A 24,247-nucleotide genomic window follows, 5' to 3' on the forward strand; every position below is an offset into this window, starting at 1 on the left:
AGCAAAATGTGCTTTCAAGAGAAATGATGCTAATTAAATACATGACAAAGCAGCCCAGGTAATAATTAGCAAGGGATGAAGTGACCGTTCACTGGGATTTTTTTTGTCAGGCCTTCAGGTGATTTGTATTTTTTTGTCTGCCCAAAGCTTGGGCTACCTGGAAAGATCTTCACTAAATGTAGAGTCCAGATCCCCCGGGTTTAAAAAGCAGCAGAAATCCAAGATACAAGCAGCATTCATTTTCTATTATGCAAATATAACTTCACAGTATGACACATCTGTAAAGCTTCATTTGGTTCCCCCCTGGCACAGTAAGCATCTGCAGCTTTAATGCCTTTGATATACTGTTTTTGATTAGATTAAAGATGATATTTATAGTAATTTCGGTAATGTCATTAGCTGTCACTGGAGTATCCTCCAACATTTTGTTTACTCCATATGTTTTGCAGAAGGGATAATGAAATTTGACTGTCCTGCAGCTTGGGTATAATTGCCTTGTTTGGGAGCAGGGTTACATGGGATCAGTTGCTACTCCTCAAGTGAAAATGGTGATGATTTGTTGGGCTCTGTAAGCTGCGCACAGCAAGCCTGTCTTCTGCTCTGGTGCTGTGTCCTTCCTTCTCTATCCCTCCAGAGACAAACTCATCTTCCCTGTAGGTTGTCTGAAAATTCATTACTTGTCTGTGGGTTCAAGTCAGGAGGAACAGATGGAAGGACAGACAGACAGGAGGGTAAGACTTATGGAGAGCGACTACGGATCACCAGTATATTTAGCAGAGAGAGGAAAATCCTGGGGAATATGATGACAAGCAATAAATACCTTCAGTTTAACAGTTTAAACAAAGGTGGGGAGTTATTTATAGTAGGACAGTGAGTGTTGGCCAAAGGTCAAGGAAAGGAAAACTTGGTTTTGACTTTTTTCAGGGGGAAAGTACCTGGTATGTAGCACAGTTGCCAAGACTGGAAGCCAAGGCACATCTCTGTGGCCATGCAAGATGAGAAACACCATGGGTTGGGGCTATGTGGTGACAGCCCCGAGAGGGGAAGAGAGAAGCTGGGCATGCAACCAAGAAATTTTCTCTTCTCTTTCTGATCCTGAGCCTCATCCTGCAGAGCACAGACACTTGCAACTCTCCAAAGGCGCTCCCACCTGGCTTCGTGTAGTTACGTGTGGGATTAAACACTCCAGTTTGGGGATTGTTCTAGCTTCATTTTCTTAAAGTCCCAAGTATACCATGCTACTTGAAAGAGTAAGTGTAACGCTGGCATTTCTGGCAGGCAGTGGGCATGGTGGTGTTAAATTATTATTGCAGAATTCGGTGTATAAATATTGGCTCCTCAAGAGCTGGAGAGTGAAAGTACATGTGCAAGTGACTTCGTTTAAGTAAAAGATTGCTTGACTTTGCATTAGTCTTTCAGATTCTTTCTGTAAGAGGGAAGAAAAAAACACCAAACCACCACAAAAAAGCGCTCCACAAATATCCTCCCAGAGCATCTCAAAAAAAAAAAAAAAAAAAAAGAGAGAACATGAAATATGTGTAGATAAATTGGAATATTGTTCTCAATGGTGCATTCCCAAGTTGTGCGTAATAAAGATCTGACCCACCTTAAAAGGGCTGTAAGCAGAGGGGGATCCAGCCCTCGTGGGGTGGGCTGGGGAAAGTGAGGGAGAGAGGTCCCACTAGCCGCTGAAGTATACCTGTGCTGGGTATGAGCACCAGGGGCACGAATGGCCCAGTGGGCTTCCCTGATAGGGGTAGAGATGATGGACACATCAGACTGATGGCAAACACAGGCAATCTGGGCATAGGCCCTTAAGCCTTAGCAGGGCAGCACTGCCTTGGTAAGTTTAGCATCCAAAAAAAAAGTCATTGTCACAATGAACATACTGAACCTCACAGTTTAAGGTGAGTTTTGCCCGTAATGTGAATGGATGAAACCACTGCTGGTTTAAATGGCATGTTGGGAGCACACCACAGGTTGATATCCACCACATTTGCAGATCCAGCCTTTGAATTCAGTCAGGGTCCTGCTCTGAGCTAAGAGCAATACTCTGGTCATAGCAACTTTGTTTTGATCCTTTTTCCCCAAGGAAGAGAAGCTTGTCAGGTGACTGTAACACAGGTCCTTCAAGCCAATTGACTTTCTCTGGCTTTATACTAGCTTAAGCTGAGAGCAAATGATCGTCTGATCAGTCTAATCACGGCTAGTGAGTCCTTTCAAGGAGCAGTTCCCTTGGGAACAGCATATATTTTGCAATCAAATGCTATTCCACCAGTAGATCTTTATACAAAGGTAAACAGGGCAACCAGCCCCTCCACCCCCCTTTTCTTTTCCCAATGCATTTTAAATTTATGAAAATGAAAATGTCATTTGAAAATGCAAAATTGAAATCTTGCTGAGAAACTGTCAAATACAGTTGTTCACTTTTGTGACAATGACTCCTTCCTTCTAAATTCTGGTTCAAAAGATATGCAAACCATACTTCTATATTTTCGTATATACTCATAGACGTATGAAATATGTTCATATCAGTATATTTGAAGATATAGTCATCTTTTGCATAAAGCTATTACATTAACTTTGTGAATACTTTAATTTATCACCAAATTAATTTGCAGGAACTATAGTAATCTGTCTATTTATCTGTGTGTGTACATCACAGCTCGCTCTCCCTTGCTGCTGGCTTGCCCCTTTCTGTTTATTCCTTTAATTCTCCCAGAAACATTCTATTCATTCTTTTATTCATTTTTACTGCTGAAACAGCTGTCCCAGGCTCATTCAGGTCTGGTTCACCCTAGTTCAGAATTTAATTTCACCCATGCCTCAAGCAAGCCCCTTCTTTCAGCTATCTCAGCCTGGGCAGCTCTAGGCTCTCAGCTCAGTGCCTGCCTAACACACCTCAGAAGATGCTCCCACCTCTGATGAGCCCACGGCTACCTTAGATCCTCCTTCATGCCCACGGCACGGGAGTATCACCAGCTCCTCATGCTGAACATTAGGGGTTTGAAAGGAGAAATGTTGACTGTTTTCAGATCCTTCAGTTCTCCGTCCTGATGAGCTTCTCATATGGAAGAAGTTTACGTAAAGCTGATGTTCACAGGCTCTGCAATATGCAACATCATGCTCCACCAAACAATTCTTGTCAACACCTATAGTCTGTTTCTTTGTTTGACTCTTGGTGAAAATTGTTGGAGCTCATGTTTTAATGTTCCCTCTTCCATTATTTATAATATACTGAGTTACAAGTGACAACTAACCAAAACGTAGATGCAGCCTAACAATCTCAAAATGTAATTAAAACATAAAATAGGAAAATTTTATAGCTGCCCTTCAGATGTCCTGAAGATTTCCTGTAAGGAAAAAAAAGATGTAATCTGTTTCCACTGTCCTTATGATTTTCTGCAAAGTTCACCCTTTCAAGCTGCTGGAATTTACTGTCTACGGAAGGTACATATTTTTGGGGGAGAATATGGAGATGATCCTTTTAACCTTGTCTGTTATGTCTGACAGAGGTTACAAGCCACTTTCCCAACCATACAGGACATTCTCAGACATCAGCTTTGTCTGCTATCAGCCACCCTCAGCTTCTCACCCCTCATCATGTTCCTCAATAGATCATGTCATAGGCTGATTTACGACCCTCCCCTTCAGCACGAATACCCTGTGTCTTTCTGCCCCATTGTGTGGCTTGCAGTGCATGGGGAACACCCAAGCTGATCGGAGTCTTGTCACCTGCCATCAACTTGCATCTCTATTTCAGATGGCCCTGTGCCTCCTTCCCAGTGGTGGGGCAGTGCTGGCTGCCTGTTCCCAACCTTCTCACGGACTCCCCAGAGGGCCACCCTTTCAGGGTTACCCTTAATTCCCCCACAACAGGGTAAAACTGAGCCTTTGATGCAGAATCAGTTACTCACCCCAGCACGGGGCATGATGGTCCCACCCCAGCCTGATGCTGCAGAAGCCAAAGGCTGTGGCTCCACTTCCACAAAGCACAAAGCAGCAGAGGACTTTTACAGCCCATGAGTCATAATGAGAAAACTAGCCACCACCAACCTCAGCCCCAGCTTGTGCCTGCTCCTGCAATCTTACATGTTATCTCACCAAGCTGCTCAGGAACCGGGATCTTGCCATTCAGGATTTTGCAGGGGGAGGGAGCAGCATTGAGCCCTAGCAGGGAGCACTGTGTCCTGCAGTGTCCCAGAAAATCCATCTCTCCTCCAAAGTAAATTGAAGAGCTGCCAAGACATCATGTTTTGGTGTGTTTAATTTCCTTTCTGTTTTCACTCGTGTACCAAAGGATATTTATGTATGAAAACGGCAACACAAAAAACATCAAAATGACCTGAGCTGAAACTGAGTCAGGAAGGAAGGTTAAAATATTTTCTCATCTGTCAAAACTGATATCAACATTATCCCACAACATATTTAGCTCAAGCTGCATTTTGCCAGAGAACTGTTTGGTCTAAAGTGTATTTTGTAGTTTTTTCCCCCAGTTGTCAGTTTAGTTTTAATTTTTTCAAAATCCCACAGAGCACGTATGTGTTTGGGATTATAATTTTGGGATGAGCTTCTCATCTGCATGCCACAGCTGGCAGAGGAGCAACTCAATTTGCACCTCACGCTCTGCACACGATGCCTCTGTGACAGGACCAGCAGGATGCACCCAGGGCCTCTGGCTCAGAGCATGCTGACTGAACATGGTCTAGTGTGAGGAGTCCTTGCCCAAGGCAGGGGGGCTGGAACTTGATAATCTTAAGGTCCTTTCCAACCCAAACCATTCTATGATTCTATGAACCTGCAGCCCCCAAATCCAGTTTCGGAATGTTGCCTCCAAATCCTCTACTCCTCAAAAGCTCGGGGGACCTACGGGCTTCCCTGGTAATCTCCCAGTTATCCAAAATCACATTTTTGGGGAGGAGGAGCTGCAGGAAGGCACTTGTGCTTGCCCAGGCTTTGGGTAATTCTGGAGTTAACCTTTTTGCTTAGGCATCCTCATCTTCAAACTGAGGAATAACAACACACTTCGGAGGGGCGGTAGGGTAAGGATTAACTGCAATGCCACTTTGAAGTGCTTTATACATGCCAAATATTATAATCACCCTAAATGTGAGGCCAGGATAATCCATGTGTTTTTTGCAGCCCCAGAATCCTATTTGATTTCATCTGTTTTAATTAACAAATTTAATTTCGCATTATTAGGGAAAATAAGGATAAAAAAATAGAGCCTGCGCATGCTTTATTACAAATTATTGTTATCAGCTGCCCTGCAGGACTCCAGTCGGCACTAAATATGAACAATGGTTAAATTACAGGGGTCAGGGAATGAGCACAATCAAAATGCAAACACTTTTCTTCTATGTGAGACGGGTAGGGGAAAGAAAAAGGAAGAATCCTTGGAACCTCCTTGGAGCCACGAGGACTGCGGGGAAGCATACCAAGTAAACTGTAAAACTGATTACTGGGCTCAAAAAGGCTAACATGCAATTTGTGTTCTTTTTATGTAGATTAAATGCATTCACTGCAGCTCACAGAGCTTAGATACTCAGCAGGGATTCAGAGGGCTGGGTATCAGTCAACCACAGCCAGCCACTAAACCACAGGGCAAAATCTGCTATTGTACATTAGAATAGTCACTTAATCTATCATAACGGGTGAAAAACCCATAGGACAAATGTATATTAAAATCAGAAAGTCAGTTGTACTGTTTAAGGAAAGCTTTTTTTAAATATCTTTTTTGAGATAAGTCTGTAAAACATTATGAGTCTGAAAAACTCTTGAACATCTTTATGTTTAGCTCTTGAAAATGCAGCTGCCCGGCAGCTCAGATCTATTGATTGGGAGGAAACCCAAAGGCACAAGATGCTTGCCAAACGGCTGTGCCTGGAATAAACCAGGGAGGAATCAAGCAGGATTTCCTTTGGCTGGCCAAAGGAAAAGCTGGCTGATGGGTTTCTCTTGAACACACAAAACATGCCAAAGACAAAAAGTTGTGGATGTGGTTACCAGGACAGGGGAACGGGCAACAACACTAGAGCCACTTTTGGGGATATTACTCTGATAAAAGTAATATATGGGGTTTTTTATTTGGCAGGAGCTACTGTGAGACCACTCCTCATCTGTGGCAGAACAGAGAAAGCCCAACCTTCTGCCTGTCTTCTTTGCTGGACTTGGGTTTATTGGAAACTGAGAAGCAATAACACAATGTAATCCTCGGTTTGAAAAGATTCTTATTTATTTTACTTGCATCTGGGCTTTCCTCGGCTCATTCTATCTTTGATTTCCCCTACAGAAGGTTTCTCTCTCTTGCTGCTTATAGCCTATTTAAAGCTAATTGGGACTGCCTGCCATCATGGTTTATAAATAATTACTTTGCCATAATTAGTCTTAAATCAGGATTTTTACACCTGTGCTGAGGACGACTGACCAAAACACCAGCATTTCCACATGTAAACCATGACATGGCACTGTAGGGAAGGATCCCAACCTCTGTGCACAGCACATGTGGGTACACATGAAGGGGGGGGGGGAAATATGTGGTATAAAACCAAACCCTTCTGAAGCCTATACCTGTTTCACCTCAACTGGATGTAAGATGAGGTCTTCATTGGCTGCCTCAGCTTCCTGCTCACTGTCTCCATATTGATGTCGCTGACATTTTGGGGCAGAAAGCTGCTTTTTGGGTAAACCCGTGCTCCAGAAGTTCAGTCTGAGGTTATTGTTGTGTGGGCTGGAAGTGATACTGTGGGGCTGGGGAGACATATCGGGAGCTGGTGTAGTTTCCTGATGCACACTGTTAATTGAACATCCATAGTAGTCTCCCAAAAATATATTCCCATTTGCAGGAATGAGCACCCTGGTTTGGGTGCGGAGCTTGACTATGCAGGAAAACTAAGTGATCTTGAAAGCCAGAGCAATAGAAAGCAAAAGAAATTCAATAGAACTCAATGCCAGGTGTTGCTCTCAGGGACTAGACAAGCGCTGTTGACATAAGCTGGAGGCTCTCATGTTAGAAATTGCTTGCGGGAAAGAAGAGGGAGGTTCACCAGGCACAGGATGGCTGCATGACGCTGGAACAAAGAGCCAATGTTATTCAAAGAGGAGGTAGGAAAGGTGTTTCCAGCAGAGTTGGGGAAATAGCGATGTGCTGTCCCATGTGTAGGTGAGACATTGTCGAGGTGATGCTGTGTAGTTCTGCTACACCTACCTATGGAGAAAGTGTTTTTATCTCTGGGCTAACCTCTGCATGATTTCTCCTGTGAAATCCGTATGTCTCAGGGGCACACAGCACAAAGATCTGTTCTTTTCCCTCAGTGGGGAGCTCCTCCACATGCACACCCACACCCACACACACATACTCCAAGGCATCTCTAGGTGGGATACTGGGAGTAGGGACTGAAGCACCCCAGGCCATTTGCACCGTATGGTCGAGGGTCATCTTCATGTGAATTTTCAGACCTCTCCCTGTGGTTCTGGTAACTGACACCAGTAAGCTGATCAGTCTGCTAGGGCACACAGGGCTGGCCAGGATGGGTCAAGAGCAAGGGTAGATGACAGAACAGGACCAGTCAGGGCATATACAATCCTACAGCTAGCAAGGAGGCTGGCTTCTCGTAGCAAAGGCAAGCACTGCCTGCAGCACTGGCACCTAACCAGACAGGATGGTTGGAAGGAAATGGGGTCTGGCCCACCTTGTTGGGAGGCGTGGAGGACTGAGTCCCCTTCACGCTCTGCAGCCAAGCAAACGCTGCACTCCTGCCACTTCACTGTGATTTGCATGGCGTATCGGAGGAACAAATTTCTTCCTGGATGATGCATGCACTCACACATCAAGAAGTGCATTTCGTAAGGCAAAGGATTTTTTGGGGCCTCAGCCATCTCCTTTGTGAGTCTTCCCAAACAAAGGATATCCAGGATACCTCCTGGGTCATCCTGTTTGGCCTTATCTTCACCCACTGCACCTCTGCATGGCTGGTTGTCCTCCAAGACACACAGATGTGGATGAGACGGTCAGTTCCCGAGATGATTTTTCTTGTCTCTAAGAGAGGGTTAATTTGCTGGGCACTTTTTTGCTAAGGTTGGCTTAGTTCTGTGATTTCTTTTGGTGAAAAACAAGTGCAGAGCTGCTGTACTCCTTGTTTCTTGTGATGGTCTGTTGCCTACACACCATGTGAAAATCAGGTTTCCATTTTTGTAATTACACGTTACCTACAGATTGCATGGAAGGGACTACATGTTTCTTTCATTCAGGCTACTCTGTTTTCAATATAACCTCCCAATCTTTTTCACCTGTTGATCTTAACCCGCCACAAGCAACAAACAGACCACAAGCAGTTGTGAAGTCCGATTTCCTTCCTGCTTCCATAAGGTCACCGAGTCGCATACATTGCACACCGACTACATCTGCTCTGCTATTTAATTTTGTTCAATAGCTATATCACACATGGAGCTAAAGTATGAACATCTGCTTCAGTACAAGAGCTTGAAGACCAGTCAAAGTGATTGTTATAATTTAACCTCAGAAAGCTATAAACTCTGCATCCTCCATTCTACCAGGAAATAGGCATTGCTGTAGTCTATGTTTAATAACCCACTGTTTAACCCATTGCTGCACACTGATGTGTCATGAAAAATATACTGGGATTCTCAGACTACAATAAATTTGATCCCTATGATGTTAAAGAAGGGAAAGATCAGAAAATTGTAAAAGCTTAGGTGGTTTTCAAATGCCCAACAATTTTGCAGGAGGTACTGAGTTTTTAAGTCCATTTTTGAAAAAACAATAAAACTGGCCTATTGCACCACTCAAATATTAAATATATTTTAAGTGAGGGATTTGCTTCCCCATGTGAAATGTATCTTCCAGACATCAGCTCTTTTGGTACCATAACTGAAAGACGAAATGATAAAAGACCCTAAATTACACAGTCTGAGACATTCTGGCTAATGTATCCATTTTAAAAGCCAATATACACAGTGGTATTTACAACTCTTGCCTGGAGAATGGCTTATCATAATTTTCTTTTATAAAAGATATTTGAAGTAAATCTCACTCCTTCTCCAAGGACACAGAAGTCTCCGGCGCTAGGGAAATCACATGGATCCAGTCCTCTTTGGTCTGTACCAGGGAAGAAAACTTCAAATACCCATCCTGGTACCAGCCAAACCTTCATGACTTCAGGTCACGGCCATTGTCACACTGCCACAGACCTCCCAGGGCTCTGGGCTTCTGCAGCTCCTCGTCCTCTGAGCAGCTCATTGAACTCTCCATTGAATTATAGTCCATCTTTTGGCTGTGATCGTCAAACTCCCTTTTGGACTATGTTTATGTGCAACAAAGATATAAAAAATTGACAATGGCTTATGTGCATGGTCACTCTTAAAGGATGATGTGAGCTGCAACAGGTTCATGCAACATAATTCATGTTATAGCTCACTGATGGCTCTTGGGAGTAATAGTGGTTCACATGTAAAAATTCACTGCTACTAATTCTTCATGGTCATTGCTAAATGGTACATCATAGCCTCTGAGACTTTCTGATCCTGAGAGCAGTGGTCTCTAATGCAGGAGGTAAAAGACAATCAGCTCTTAGCAAGAGAATCTAAAGTACAAAATTGAATCAATTTGGCTTCATCCAAGTAAATTACATGGGTTGTGCTACATTAGTGTAAATAAAATGTGTGTACACCAGATAATGATGATGCTGTATAGATCAAACATATTAGGGAAAAATTAACTATGTGGGTTTGAAAACTTAAAAATAGTGTGACAGCTTCTGTATCCTTTCTCTGGTAAAGGATACAAAAGGACTTGTCAGGGATCCAGTTATCCATGCTCACAGAAAACCATAAAACCTCTCTGAAATGAGCCAAAATCGTGTTTTCAGAAACAAAGGTCTCTCATACTGAAAGTCCTTTCTGGGAGCTCTTCCAAATCTAAATAGAATGTCACTAGGAAACGGAAAAGCTCTCTTCCCCAGTGCCATGGCCCTTTCATTTCTCTCCCTGAAATACTAAATTTGAACATTGCATGGTCTGATTCTTCACTTTCCCGTCTTGTGCCATGCTTGTGGTGAAAGGCTGCCACGTCCGAACAGCAGGATTGCACTGCCCACTTGCATTTCCCTGTATGGCTGCAGGATAAAAGCCTTAGGATCACGGTGGTATTATGTGCAAAGAAACTGCTAATCGGTGCAGGACTTCACCTTGCTCATCTCATCCCCTGCCCAGGTTCCATTCCGTGGAAATTCTTGAGTGGAAGAATGAACAAAAGCCCTTTATCAGGTGGCTGGGTTGGATTTTTTTGGTAGTGGTGGTCTTCCTGGGTTAGTTTTCTGTTTCTGTGGCTGTTCAGAGGAATGTTAGAGTAAATCCTAAGAGATGGGATAAAAGTCAGAGGGCAGAGGAAGCTGGTGGGGGTGCAATAAAAATTCATTTAGCACATTGCTCTGCAATTTATCACTGAGGTCTCACCTCACAGATGTGGTGTGTGCTGCATATATAGGGACTGGGCTGAGACATGGTGGAAAAATGGCTTCCCTGTTCCTCATATTGACGAGCCAGTTTTATAAACTAGAATTTATTCATGGGAACTCAGTATTTCTCTCAGAGAGACCTGAAAGTGTTTCAAGCCATAGATTTTCAATGAAATAGGGGTAGGCAGCCGGAGTTGTGCCTACCTCAGAGCAACATCAGAACACTTGGGATTGCTGCAGTGCTCAAATTTTGTCTCTTTCATGAAGCACCCCAAGTTGTGCAAAGAATGATCAAAGGACAAAGGGGTATTTGTGAGCAGTGTAAGAGCAACTGAAGTTTGCAAAGAGCTGGATATTTAACTGCTTGATTGCTGAGAGCTTGCCTGCAGAAGTTGAAGGTGCACAGGACACTAGCACTGTGGACAGCAAGGTCACTCATTATGGTTCCATAAGCAGGGTGACAGAGGAATATGCTGTGCAGATTCCCACCCAGTTCCCTCTCAGTGCCTCCAGCCAGAGGACTGGATAGCTAAGGCTCTGTGCTGGGCATCTTGTAGGTGGGTTACAAAAAGTAGAGCCCCCTTGCTACAAGATCTGCACATTAGCAGGGTGCAAAGGGTTGGCAAAATCAGCTCAGAGCTGCGCTGGGAAAGTGGGGGAGCAATAAAAAGAAGAGGATTTGCAGAAAACCAGAAGTCACAGCTTGTATTTGCCTAACCAGCCCCAGATGGGAGAGATCTGTAGGTATGGTGGCTGAGAAAAGAAACATAAAGAAAAGAGCAAGATGGGTGCTTTGTAAAACATGAAGGATTTTCCTATGTGTGGGAAGTGGCTGAGAGGGAAACAGGCATGCTGGGAGAAAAAGGCAAATCAAAGACAGAAGGAAGAAGCTTCAAAACCTGAAGGACATTGAAGACAAATGTCAATGCTTTCATATGATGATGACCACACAGCCTGCTCTGAGCTGCATCTTCTGCAACACCAAGGAATGATAGCCAGATCGCAGTTGGTCACTGGGGCAGTACTATCACCTTCTTTCCTCCTTCTTCTTTAAATCTCTGCTCTTAGTAGAAAACAAACAAACAAAACCTTCATGTTCTCTCATCTGTAAAGCTTTGTTAAGGTGCTGGCTCAGAATCAGGGGCTTTTACAGAGCAAAACTTTATCTCACTGTACTCAATTTCATTTCCATCTCAATGGGAAACATTATCAATTCCTTCACTGAAAATTCAGAATGAACTGCATTTAGAATATGGCCCATTTTCCAGATTAATGAATGTCCTTTGGTTTGTGGCATTGTGCTTAAATCCGTCTGTGGCTATATTTATTACAATTCCTTTTTTTCAGCTTGCTTGAACACCACAAAAGGGAAGGTCAACTGATGCAACCTCATGAAATCCCAGTGCAAATGTAGGGACTGTCAGGAAATTTCGTATGTTTAGGATTTCTGGCATTTGGAAAAGAAATATTGATTGTTCTTTTCCTATTTGCCTGGAGCAGGTGAGTGAAGAAAATTCTGAAGCAATAATTTATCATGTCTTTACTGATTCACTGAAGCATTTATGAATATAGCCCAAAGTCTCTTGACATTAGCTGCTTGATATGTTATCACACTATTTCATACAGAAACTCAAAGAGCAAACCTGTCTTCCTGTTCAAAGTCATAAGCACTTGACAGCCCTGTGCACAGGGAAACAGGCTACCAGTCAGTGCATCCAGGGAGACTTTAAGCTCTTCTTTAACTCCTCTCTGACCCACACCACTCCTGTCTATTGCACCCTTGAGACATGCCTTAGCACGTGCCTTTACTACAGGATGCTCCGCTCTTCTTCATAGTGATGGATGTACATAAGTGTGCGAGGAGATGCGGATGAGCTGGGCATACCTTCTGCATGACCTGAGGAGGACCAGGGTGGCAGCACTCACAGGAGGTTGGAGGCATACCCCCAATTTCACTCTGAAGACGTGTTAATCATCGGTAAAATGGAGGCTGCAAATTGTTCACTGCAGCCGACAAGGCCAAGAAGGAAATTCCTTTAATTATGCTGAGAAGAGCACGATTAAAGGAGGTGAGTGGGGTGAGGGTACAGGGTGAGGGACGGGGGGGGGGGGACTCATTTCTGTCATGTCTGGGAATAATCTTATCATGACACAGTGATGGTATGCCTGTCTATCAGCCTTGCTTCTGTGTGGCTTTAATGAAATAAGACAGTTAAGTAATTATGGTTAATTATGGTGTCCTCAACATAAGAAGGATATGGAACCGTTGGAACAAGTCCAGAGGAGGGCCACAAGGATGATCAGGGGCTGGAGCACCTCCCGTATGAAGACAGGCTGAGAAAGTTGGGGCTGTTCAGCCTGGAGAAGAGAAGGCTGCGTGGAGACCTCATAGCAGCCTTCCAGTATCTGAAGGGGGCCTATAAGGATGCTGGGGAGGGACTCTTCACTAGGGACTGTAGTGATACAACAAGGAGTAATGGGTTCAAACTTAAACAGGGGAAGTTTAGATTGGATATAAAGAGGAAATTCTTTCCTGTTAGGGTGGTGAGGCACTGGAATGGGTTGCCCAGGGAGGTTGTGAGTACTCCATCCCTGCCAGTGTTCAAGGCCAGGTTGGACGAAGCCTTGGGTGGGATGGTTTAGTGTGAGGTGTCCCTGCCCATGGCAGGGGGGTTGGAACTAGATGATCTTGAGGTCCTTTCCAACCCTAACTATTCTATGATTCTATGAAATTTTAAAATTTTGGGGAAGGTGATTCTGGGGCCTTGAGGCTGTAAAGTGCGGGGTATCTCCTGCAGTGAAGATCAATGAGACTCACCATGCAGGATCAAGCCCGTTGTGTGCTAAGATCAAACATACACTGGGTGAGACTCTGCTGTCTTCTTCCTTGTAGTGGCATTCATTGTAGAATCATAGAATTATAGAATAATTTGGGTTGGGTCTGGACCAACCAAGGAGATGGCATTACTTAGAAAAAAACACTATATCTGTTGCAGGAATTATTTGGGTAAAGTACTTCACTTTTGACCATAGTGTGGAGATGGAAATGAATGTACGCATAATGAAAGAGTTTAACTTATTCATACTACAAGGGGATCAAAGATATTTGGCACCTAGCAATAGCAAGAAACTTCAGAACTTGCACCTTAAAATCCAGAGCCTGCTTGTAATGCGGATGATGTCCATTTCAAAATCAAATTACTTCAATCAGAGCACAGTCAGGTTTGAGATGGCAGCACGGAAAAGTGATAAATGTCAAGCTGATTCGCTAATGTGTGTATGCCCGCATTGAACTGCTACAAACCACCAGGAAAAGCATGAAGCAAAGGCTGAGCTGGCCCACTGGGTGGAAAAGTTTCATGTTCATTCATACCAAAAATGTATTGTGAGAATCTAGAATGAAACCTAGATCCATGTCTGAACCTCATCAGAGCGATCTTGCCTTCCCTTTACACAGAATCACAGAATCACAGAATCCCAAGGGTTGGAAGGGACCTAAAAAGATCATCTAGTCCAACCCCCCTGCAAGAGCAGGGTAACCTACAGTACATCACACAGGAACTTGTCCAGGCGGGCCTTGAATATCTCCAGTGTAGGAGACTCCACAACCCCCCTGGGCAACCTGTTCCAGTGCTCTGTCACTCTTACAGTAAAGAAGTTCTTCCTGATGTTAACGTGGAACTTCCTATGTTCCAGTTTACACCCATTGCCCCTTGTCCTATCACTGGATATCACTGAAAAAAGCCTAGCTCCATCATCCTGACACCTACCCTTCACATATTTGTAAACATTGATGAGGTCACCCCTCAGTCTCCTCTTCTCCAAGCTAAAGAGACCCAGCTCCCTCAGCCTCTCCTCATAAGGGAGATGTTCCACTCCCTTAATCATCTTTGTGGCTCTGCGCTGGACTCCTTCAAGCAATTCCCTGTCCTTCTTGAACAGAGGGGCATGCTGGTCTGAAATCCTAGCCTGTGGTTATTCATAATCTGTAGCTATTTAAAATCTATGGGCCTAAGTAACTTGCACCCAAGAGTAACATAAGAACCAGCAGAGAAGTCCTCTGAACTAAAAATTTAAGCGTTGAGAAAATCCCCCAAAGACGGGAATAGGAGAAGGGAATAAAAAGCAATTGAGAAGACAACCAGGAGGGTGCTAAAAGCAACATTTGGACCAATATTTTAGAAAGCTGATGGAATGGTGCAGGAGACTCTGAACTGGTTATCCTGGAGCTGATCCCAGGAATAGTCATGGGAAAGGCTGAGAGGGGACACAGGCTGTAAAAAATGGACAGATGAGAGTATAAGTAATGCCAATCAACATCACTTTATGGAAAACAGGTTTTGTCCAATATCCTTGATCATATGTTTTTAATAAAATCACAAGTTGTAGGTTACAAAAGACTGTATTTCCATGAAGTACCTACAGCTTTGTGTTTTGGGAAAAGAAAAAAAGAGCACTGAACAAACCAATGCAGCTCCCATTCAAAGAATGATAAACTAGTGAACTGAGAGACTGAAAAATAAATGAAGAAGTAGGGAAGAGTAGTGCCATACATAATGGTTTTAGTGGAGTCCAATGGATGCCTGTTCTTGATCTAATGCTATTTAATATGGGTTTTATACCCTGGACAGAGAGAACTGTTTCTCTGGTGACAACAGCTGATGTAAACCACATGCATTTTCATGTAGGCATAGGTGCAGTTATGTATTAGAAATAAATGGAGCAGATCAGGAGTGTAAGATGGGGGGACTGTATTCTGGAAATCAGTGACCCTAAAATAGGCCTGGAAGTAGTTCGAGATAAATTACCAAATATGTTCCTTCCACTATAATGATTTAGCCAGAGGAACAAGCAGGTTTCAAGAGCATGTGAAGTAGAAATAGATAAACGGTATGATCCCTGCATACAATGAAATTACCTTTCTGTGAGATCACTATCACAACACTGTATCCACCTCTGATGTCCATATCTCAGCAGGGGTCAGGAGGAGGTGGAAAGGTCCCTGTGGCTTCCCCAGTGCAGGCTGCAGCAGCATGAGCTGGTAGTGTGCAAACAAGAAGTCTAAGTTAGGACTGCATAAAAGCCTTTATGTCTTACTTAAGAAGAGCTTTCTGATGGCAGTGAGTCCCTTAGGATAACAGAAAAGCACACGGAGAGCTGGTGCTTCATTTGTATTAGAGAATTGGATGGGCCTTGAAAAAGTAGGAGGATAGTAGGGTGGGTATGCAAGTGGTTGTGTAAACTCCAGGTGACTTTGAAATGGGCATTTCTCATGAAGCCAGAAGGTTCAGAAATGATTGAAAGAGGTGTGTTCTGCCCTTCCACCCTCCTTTCCACTCACACATATACATTCAAAGTAAAACCCACTCTGTAAAATAGTGTTTGAGAGCAGTGGCCATATTTATGACTCTGGGTAGGTAAGCTGTACTGCCTTAAAAGAAATTAACCACAAAGTGGTTTTGGGGCTTTTGCTACACAAAATATTTGTACTCAGTTTGCTGATGTAATTACATGCTGGTGTAATACCAATACACCTGGGAATGTACAACATGTGCTCTGGCCCTAAAGAAATGCGCCTTAAAATTTCTCATGACACAACCCAGCAGAACATTGCTAGTGTGGCCTTAATGGGATCCATACCAGAAGGGCTCATTCATACCATCAGTGGTTTGCAGAGCTGCTTCTCGAATGACTAGTTAGTTGCTTTTTACAAAATAAAAATTCTTGGTTCTACAAGTTATTGTCTTACACAAATGCAATAGAAGAATGGGCAAGAAATAAGCTGCAGAAAGTAACAGCAAACAGACGTGGTGCCATGTGAGACACGCAGCTCATTTTGAACACCCTGGTCTTAAAATGCATTGATTTTTTTGTAGTGATTATTTTGGAGCACAAAGGATGAAGCCACAGAACTTTGTTTACTCTGGAAACAAAAAAAATACCCTAAAACTATTGCTGAGATCCTGGGCTCTTCGCTCAGCAGATATGGCCATGGGGAGGGACACACTGGACTCTCCATAATGAAACAACCAAAGTGCCAAACCCAGCAAATATGCCATCAGCCTCCAAGCCCTGCAAGGGAATTTTCCCTCTGCTGCTAGTAAAATAGGCAAATAGTGATTCCTCTGTTCTAATTTCTATGATTTGAAAGGTATATAATCACATAATACTGTAGCAGACAGAGAGGACAGACATGGTTGCAACCAAAGAGCATCTCCACACAACCAATCCCTATAACACTAAAGATAACAGCTTCTGTATTTAAAAAAGAAACTGGGGGATTTTCTGCATAAGTACTGTGTCAGATGATAAGAAAATATAGGTGTAGCCTGCATTGTCTTACTGTCCATAAATAAATACTCAGTAAGTTCAAAGTAGGGCTGGATTCATAAAGCTACACTATCCTAATCTGTATTCGGGTCTCAAGCATATTATCTGTAATTTACAACCAATTTAAATGGCATTAACAGTCTTCCCCTTATGGGAATTTAAATTTGCATCCTACCATTGAATTAAACACTGATTGCATATTTTCTATAGGGGACGTAATGCTCTTTGAAGCTTGTTTTGAATAATAAAACGTCTATTCAGGCACATGGTGCAATGTGTTTCTTTGTCCTGAACGTAATTGAAGTAAAATGCGAGTTAAAGGGATTTTTCCTCCAGCCACAGGTTTGTTGATTACCATCTATTTTCATCTATTCAAGGTTTTAAAAAGGAAAAGAAAACTACAGTAATCTCTTCCTGCATTTGGAACCTCATTTACCACTCAGAGCTTTCCTAAGAGTGTCTGGGATGAACAATCAGGAGGTCAAGTTTCAGCTCATCTTTGGAGGAGGAGAAGAGGAGAAAGGAATAAAACAGTGCTCACCCTGCCAAAAAAAAAAAAAAAAAAAAAAAAAGAAGAAAAAAATACCACAAACAAAAAGCAGAGGGAAGCAGACAACACCACATCTAACCTGCAGGAGAATGATCTTGGCTACCTGTCATGTAGCTGTTCCACATGCTGCCAATCATTGTGGTCCAGGAAAGCTGTGGCAGGGATAACTCAACTTCAAGGAAGCCAATAGAGTAAAATGACTGATCATCTTTTGTATTTTTTTTCTATTTATTTGTAAGGGAGGAATAGCTGAAATAAATAATAAATGTGATTTACTCCTTCCTGGATGTGAAAAATGAGCACAAAGGCAGCCTGAAGAAAAGGATTCTGGCTGGTGGCTGCATGGCTTGCAGGCAGCATGGCTGGCTCCTTGGCTACAGAAACCCCACTGGGGAAAGGCAGGCTGGGAGACCTTTGACAGGGCGGCAGACCTGGTGCTGGAGGTGGCTGACCAGCTGCAACAGGAGCGATGGAAATGTACCCCAGTGTGGCCATTCCTGACACTTTCTCTTCTCCCACGCTTGCAGTGCCCATGCACTGGGAGGGCTGCAAAGCTCTACTCACTGATAGTGCACTGTACACTCGGCAAGCCATCTAGAGAAATCAAGTTCTCCACTAATTCTCCTGTAGCACGGCTGCAACTGAAATAAGGAAAAACCTCTCTGGTGGATTTTAAGAGATTTTTTTTTCTCTTTTCCCCTAAAGGTGATCTTCATTTTCAGATGCAGGCAGGCCTACATCTAACAAAGCTAGTGTTAGTAACAGTGTAGCAGTGTTAATAGCTCTGATATTCATGATCTTGGCATTTATCCAGAAATGACAGAGAAGACAAAACATAGTTGATATATTTGGCATTTGTGCGGTGATGTAAGGAATGGTTTACAGTGATTTTTCCCCCCCCAGCCTTGTCTGGTTTCTACATTCTTGAAAAAGCAAGGTCCACTTCTGTTGAAACCCTAATTTTCTTTTAATTCTCAGCAAGGCTTTAAAAATTACAGAAATTACTGGAAACCAGAACTTCATGATGATTTGTGTCTTTACCCTTCTTAAAAGGTGATTTTATGGGTCCTTGAGGAACAAACACTGCTTAAAAACTGCCAACTACATTTTAGGAAGAGGCAGGGAGGATTGTAGACCATGGCCTTGATCCCATTAGGACAAAATATCAGACGTCAATAGTAACCGTATCTGTAGACTTAACCAGTTGCACAAGATCTCTTTAAAGGCTATCTTAAACTGCTGCAGTTAATATTGTATTGGCGCTATAAAAGCAAGCACTACCACTATTGCTGTTACTGTGTAGCAGACATCAAAGACCTCCGTAGCTGCGCCGCCTGGAGATAGCAAGAAGGCATGGAGATAGCAAAGGATGTAAATACTCTCTTTTTTTCCCCCTTTCCAAAACAGTTTCATCATATCCTGTGCACATGAGAGACAGTGGATGGTCCCTGGGCACCTTGAGGGTAATTGCCATGTTGTTCAATTTGCCTCAAATGAACCGCTCAGGAATGATAAATGCTCTTTCATAATCAGCTCGGTACTGCTGGTACATAGTACGGGTAGGATGCCCTGGATCCTGACCCTCTGCCAAAAAATCATCCTCCCCCATTATATTTGCAGAGGCAAGGAATTGCAGGGGCAATTAAAGGCAGGCACATACCCATCTGTGGGCTGCAGCCCCAAGGGCACCTTGTATTAGCTCCATAGCACAAGGAGAGTTAGAGCAAGAAACGGTGCCTATGGGAAGGTCCTGTGTTTGGGAAGCCTACACGGTTCAGAAGAAAACACTGTCAATTTCTGGCACAGAGCAAAGCTTAAAGTGAATTAGAGCTTCATGGCTTCTAACCCCAGCTCAGAGAGAGTATGGGTGATGCTGATTGCTCCTGCAGGGCTATTCATGCTCTGGTCACTGGAAGCTAATTGCAGCCCAGAGCTGCCCCAGAACTGTGTGGCTGCAGGCTAGCATGACTGTCCAGCTCAAAACCCACTTCCAAAGGCACCCTTCCTCCTGCTTGCAAGGGAAACTGAGGCCCATCCTTTCCACAAAATAGGACTAGATTATCATTTTTCAGAGCACAGGCTCACATGGGTTTTGGAAGGCCTGGAGTGGATGAGCTGCATTCCTTCATTAAAGGCCAAGCTGTAGTTTGCTTCCCCTCACCACACGTGCTGCCCCAGCTCCAGCTAGATGGAGGTGTGCGTGCCAGGCACTGAGCAGTCCACCTGACCTTCACTGTTTCTCTTTGGTTTTCTCTAGAAATCAACCAAGAGGTCAGGCCTGCTTTGCTTCACACGCATGGCAAGTCCAAGTCCAAGCTGGGAAGGATGGAGTATGTGTTGTCCATCCACCAGCAGTCCAGGACAGCTCGCAGTAACTCCACAAGAGATTCACAATTCAAAATAGCTTGAACTAAGCAATCCTAACAGAGCTGGCTGAGGAACTCGTGCCTGCCTTCATGTCTGATGCACTTTGCCATACTGGGAAAATGCCATTGTGGAGTGACAAGGTGGGGAAAGAAAACAGATATATCCTCAGGTGCAGAAGTTGCTGCTGGAGCTTCTTAGAGATTCACATGCAGTCACTTCCCAGCATCTTCATTAGTGTTGTGAAAATAAATATGAAATCACTGCTGATAAAATGCCTGAAGAAAGGTGGGAGGGTAAATAAAGCTGAAAGGATAGCTGGATCATATGGCTAGCTGCACCAGACAAGCAAAATGTGTTTTACTGCAGGCAAATGGGAAGGAAAAACACAGTCCTGAGGGTGATACCTGGGGACGACGGAGCATGGCAAGAAATGCAGTGACCATTAAAAAAGCACCGGAGGTTATGGTAGAGCTGATAAGAATTTGGTAGACTTTTTCTCATTCAAAAACACGGAGAATTGCTAAAACTTTGCATGAAAATGCGCAAGATGGATAGTTATGGATATCTTCTAATTAAGAATGCCTTGCAGTAATTCCCAACTGGGATGTCCGGTCTGCAGTACCAGGACAACTTGGTGACATTTATATAGGAGGTTGGCTTCAGCAGATCTTATGAGCTCTGCTGGCTTCAAATTTTATTAATCTACGAAATTGCCACACTGCTTTATAATCTGTTACAAATAAGTAAACAAGAGATGGGGCTGAGCTCCCATAGCAAACCTTCTGCCTGCTTTTCTGGCCTCTGCAGCATGAATCTGTGTTTAAAAAAAAAAGCAGGACAAAGGTGACAAAGCAGACTCAAACATCACCATTACCATAGCAACAGTGGCATTAGCCTGACACAGCAGCAGAAACCAAAATATCCCCTTGCACAGAATAACATACAAGTTAGGAAATTGCTAGCCCTGCATGGCACACAGCGTAAACAACTAAAATACAAAAGGTCAGGTTACTCAATAAAATAACTAATTGCTGTTTAAAAATAGGTTTTCTACAAATAAACAGTAGCTCAATAATCTGTAAAATCAATTTCCTTTGACACAAACAGCAGAAGAAACAACAATTGCAAGTTGTGTATATACCAACAGTATGGAATAGCATCTTGGCCCGGGATCTGAAACTATTAAGGTAGAAATATTGTAGGGTTTCCCCAACTGCCCTTTCACCATGGCTCCTGCCAGAGGTGCAGTCAGCAACGTGACTAACATCTGTCACATGTAGTTTGCTCTTTCTCTCATCTGTTCTCTGGGGAAGAGCTAAGTGTGCAGGAGACTATTTTGCATTGGGCTTTTTTCTTCTTTTAACATACACACTGGGCTGCGTTTAAATGAGGAAAGTCCAGGCCAGAATAATATACTGTATGAATGAAGAAAAAAAGATTTCTTGGTCCCCTGTGGGATTTGGTACTGCAGTCTCAGAAACAAAAGGACTGAGAAAAGTCTCTGTCTTGCTCAGATGAGTTTGAAAGAGACAGGTCACTCAGCTCTGCAGAGTGCATTGTGTGTGACAGCTGTCCTTACCTTGGTGCTTTGTGGGTGACTTGAGATGATGGGTGACAAAAGTGCCTCCCAGCTGCATGGCCAGTGTGGCAAAGGGGATGCAGAGCCAGGAGGCTGATCCCTGTTATCTGTGCCATGCTGCAGTGGCTCCTCTGCCTGGGGAGCTTAGGGGATCAGCACCACTGCTTGATATTCCCATACAGCCATGGTGATGTTTTGAGTACACTGGGCCAAGGCACTAGAGATAAGTATGGAGACCTTGGGACTGTTTTGTCTTTGGGACACCAGGACAGAGAGTAGAGGAAAGAGTCTGATAGGTTTGCAGCAGGCTGTTTTCTGAGGAGATGCTGAGCTGCAGTTCCCTCTGTCCAGAGAGCTTCCTGCAGCTCATTGCTATGTCCAGCTGGAAGCTGCGCGTACAGGATGGGCCCTCAGAGAGCAAAAAGGAGAAAACCCCCAGCCCAGTGTAAATCAGTGCGAAATAAAATTACTTTCTCCCACCTCTCTGGAGGCTGGAGGCAGACACTGGGGTTGCTGAAGGAGCCCTGTGGATGTGGTCCCTTGTCCTCACAGGCAAGCCCAGGGCACTGCTATCATTGAGTGCTGGCAGGGTAACTCAGAGCAGCTCCTGTCAGCCGGCAGTGCCGCCTGGCCTGCTGCCTGCATTCCCTCCTGCCTGTGTTTCCTCTCTGCCTGACAGCCTCTGAGCACAGGCACTGCCTATAAGACTTGATGGCTTCTCATGGTGGAGGGTGAGTGCACATGGGCTGGGTGCTGTGAGCAGTGTGGCATTGCAATCCCAGGAGGATGTGGTGAGCATACTGGGGAGAGATAGAGGGGTCCCTTCTCCCTGTACCAGTCAAAAAGCAGCTGTCCCACTAACAAAACAAAGGAAAGTGGTGGTAAAGGTGGATTGTTTTCTGTTTCAAATTCTAAAATTGTCAGCCATCTCTAAGTGATATTAATCACTCAGTGCACACCTGAGACGTTTTCAGATATAGTATCAGCAGTAGCAGTGACTTGGTCCACAGTGCAGCCAGCCACCCATTCGGAGCTCCCTGGGGGAAGAGGGCTATCCTAATTACTTTAAAGGGATGAATAACAGTAGTGCTCATCCCAAGCAGCTGAAAGCCAGACGCTGCCAGTGAGACACAGGGCAGATAGGTAACTCCATCACCTTCACTAGTATGATGCAGACAGTACTGGGGTAAATGCAGATGGGAAGAGGAGATATTGTCCAGCTGTATCTGTTGTGTGTCCTCTTTCACAGGACCCCTTTTTCCCCCTATTATGAACGTGTGTTTAAGTTGGTTCCAAAACAACAAATGCTCTTTTATTTAAGTTAAGCTTCATGACTAGAGATCATTCCACTTCATGTGTGTGACGGAGACGGATCAAACAGGATTCAGCCCACACAGACAAGGATTTATGCTGCCAGAAAGTGATGCTGAGAACAAGTTTGGCAGCGTTTGATGGAGGCAGCAAACACAAATTCTGCAAAAGGGCAATCAATTCATAACATATAAATTCCATAGATGGAGATAGCAATCACTTCCATACACATATAGGATACTTTCTATTTCTAAAAGTGTTAGCTTGACATGTATTTTTATTGTAGTGAGATTGAAACACGTCACTTTTATTTGCAGTTACATCCCAACATTGGTCAGATGTTCTTAGAAGCCAGCGGCAAAATGGAGAAAAACAGATCATGAAAGTGGACTTGTAATATTCACAGTAAGCTCCTGCTGGTCACCAAACCAAGCATCTTCAATGCTTAAAAGAATTTCCATAATCAATTAATTCTATGAAATTACGTTTTTTAAAAAAAAGTAGATAAACCAGAGGCGGCGTCCCTCAGGGGATATAAATTCTTTAAAGACTCAGCCCTGCTCAGGGGCTTATTGCAGAGTGCTGCCAGCCCGGAGAGACAAATACCATGTCCTCTTCAAAGTTACATGAAGATAATTTCAGCTCTCCGTCAGGGAATTAGGAATCAGCCCATCATAGATGTCTAAGCTGCTTCCATTTCCTTTAAGAAACATCTGTTTCTCAAGCAGATTACCACAGCTGGTGGAAATGCTATTTTATTTTAATCATCTAGAATAAAAATGGAACATGAGCTGCCAGGGGAGGGAAGACGGTTGCTCTTCCCCTCTTCTGTGTGGAGCACAGAAATGCCTGGAAAGGCCAGTCATGAAAAGGCAGCCTTCCCCAGGGGAGTGAGATCTGCTCCTCAGGGATATGGCTGCAGCGCAAGCTGCCCTGTAAGGCAGTGGTGGCCACTGCCACTTGGAAGTGGAAAGACTTCCGAGTGGAGGGTTGCTTAAATCCCTTACAATTGCCCATTTCCTCCTTTTTCCTCCTCTGTCATATCAGATGTGTTCCACTTGTGCTGGGCTGAATTGCCCTTTAATAGCAGCAGAGAGCACTGTGGTTGGTGCTGCAGGCAGGCAGAGAGGAAGGAGCCAGGGAAACGCCTGCCTGGAGAAGCAGATGATTTCCACGAGCAGCTGCTTAATGCCAAGCACCTCCTTGGGCTGCACAAGCCGACGTCACTTGTGTTGCATTTGGCAATACGGCCGTGGATATAGGAGTTTCAGCTTCACTTTCCCAATTACCGGGCCAGAAAAGAGACCAGAAAACCAAGGCTGATTTGTTCTCCCTTTTTGTGGTTCGGAGGGCTGGCTGGTCTAACAAAGCTGATGCTCTCATGACAGTTTTGGGGCTATGCCTTTGAGCCTTCCAGGCTGCGAGCATGGAGGCGTGTGCAATGAGGGGTGGATGAGAAACATCACATTTTGGTATTGCTGTGGCTGTTTCCAACCGAGTCCATGAAAATCAGAGCCCATGTTGAGGTGCTTTGGTTGGGGCAGCAAGGGGAGCAGTGGCAGAAGCACCTCCCAGCCCTGTGCCTGTGCGTGCCTTTGGGGCCCTGGGCATTATCACTGGGGTGGAGGAAAGATG

This window comes from Lathamus discolor, chromosome 4 (assembly GCF_037157495.1).
Source record: "Lathamus discolor isolate bLatDis1 chromosome 4, bLatDis1.hap1, whole genome shotgun sequence".
Taxonomy (NCBI): Eukaryota; Metazoa; Chordata; class Aves; order Psittaciformes; family Psittacidae; genus Lathamus; species Lathamus discolor.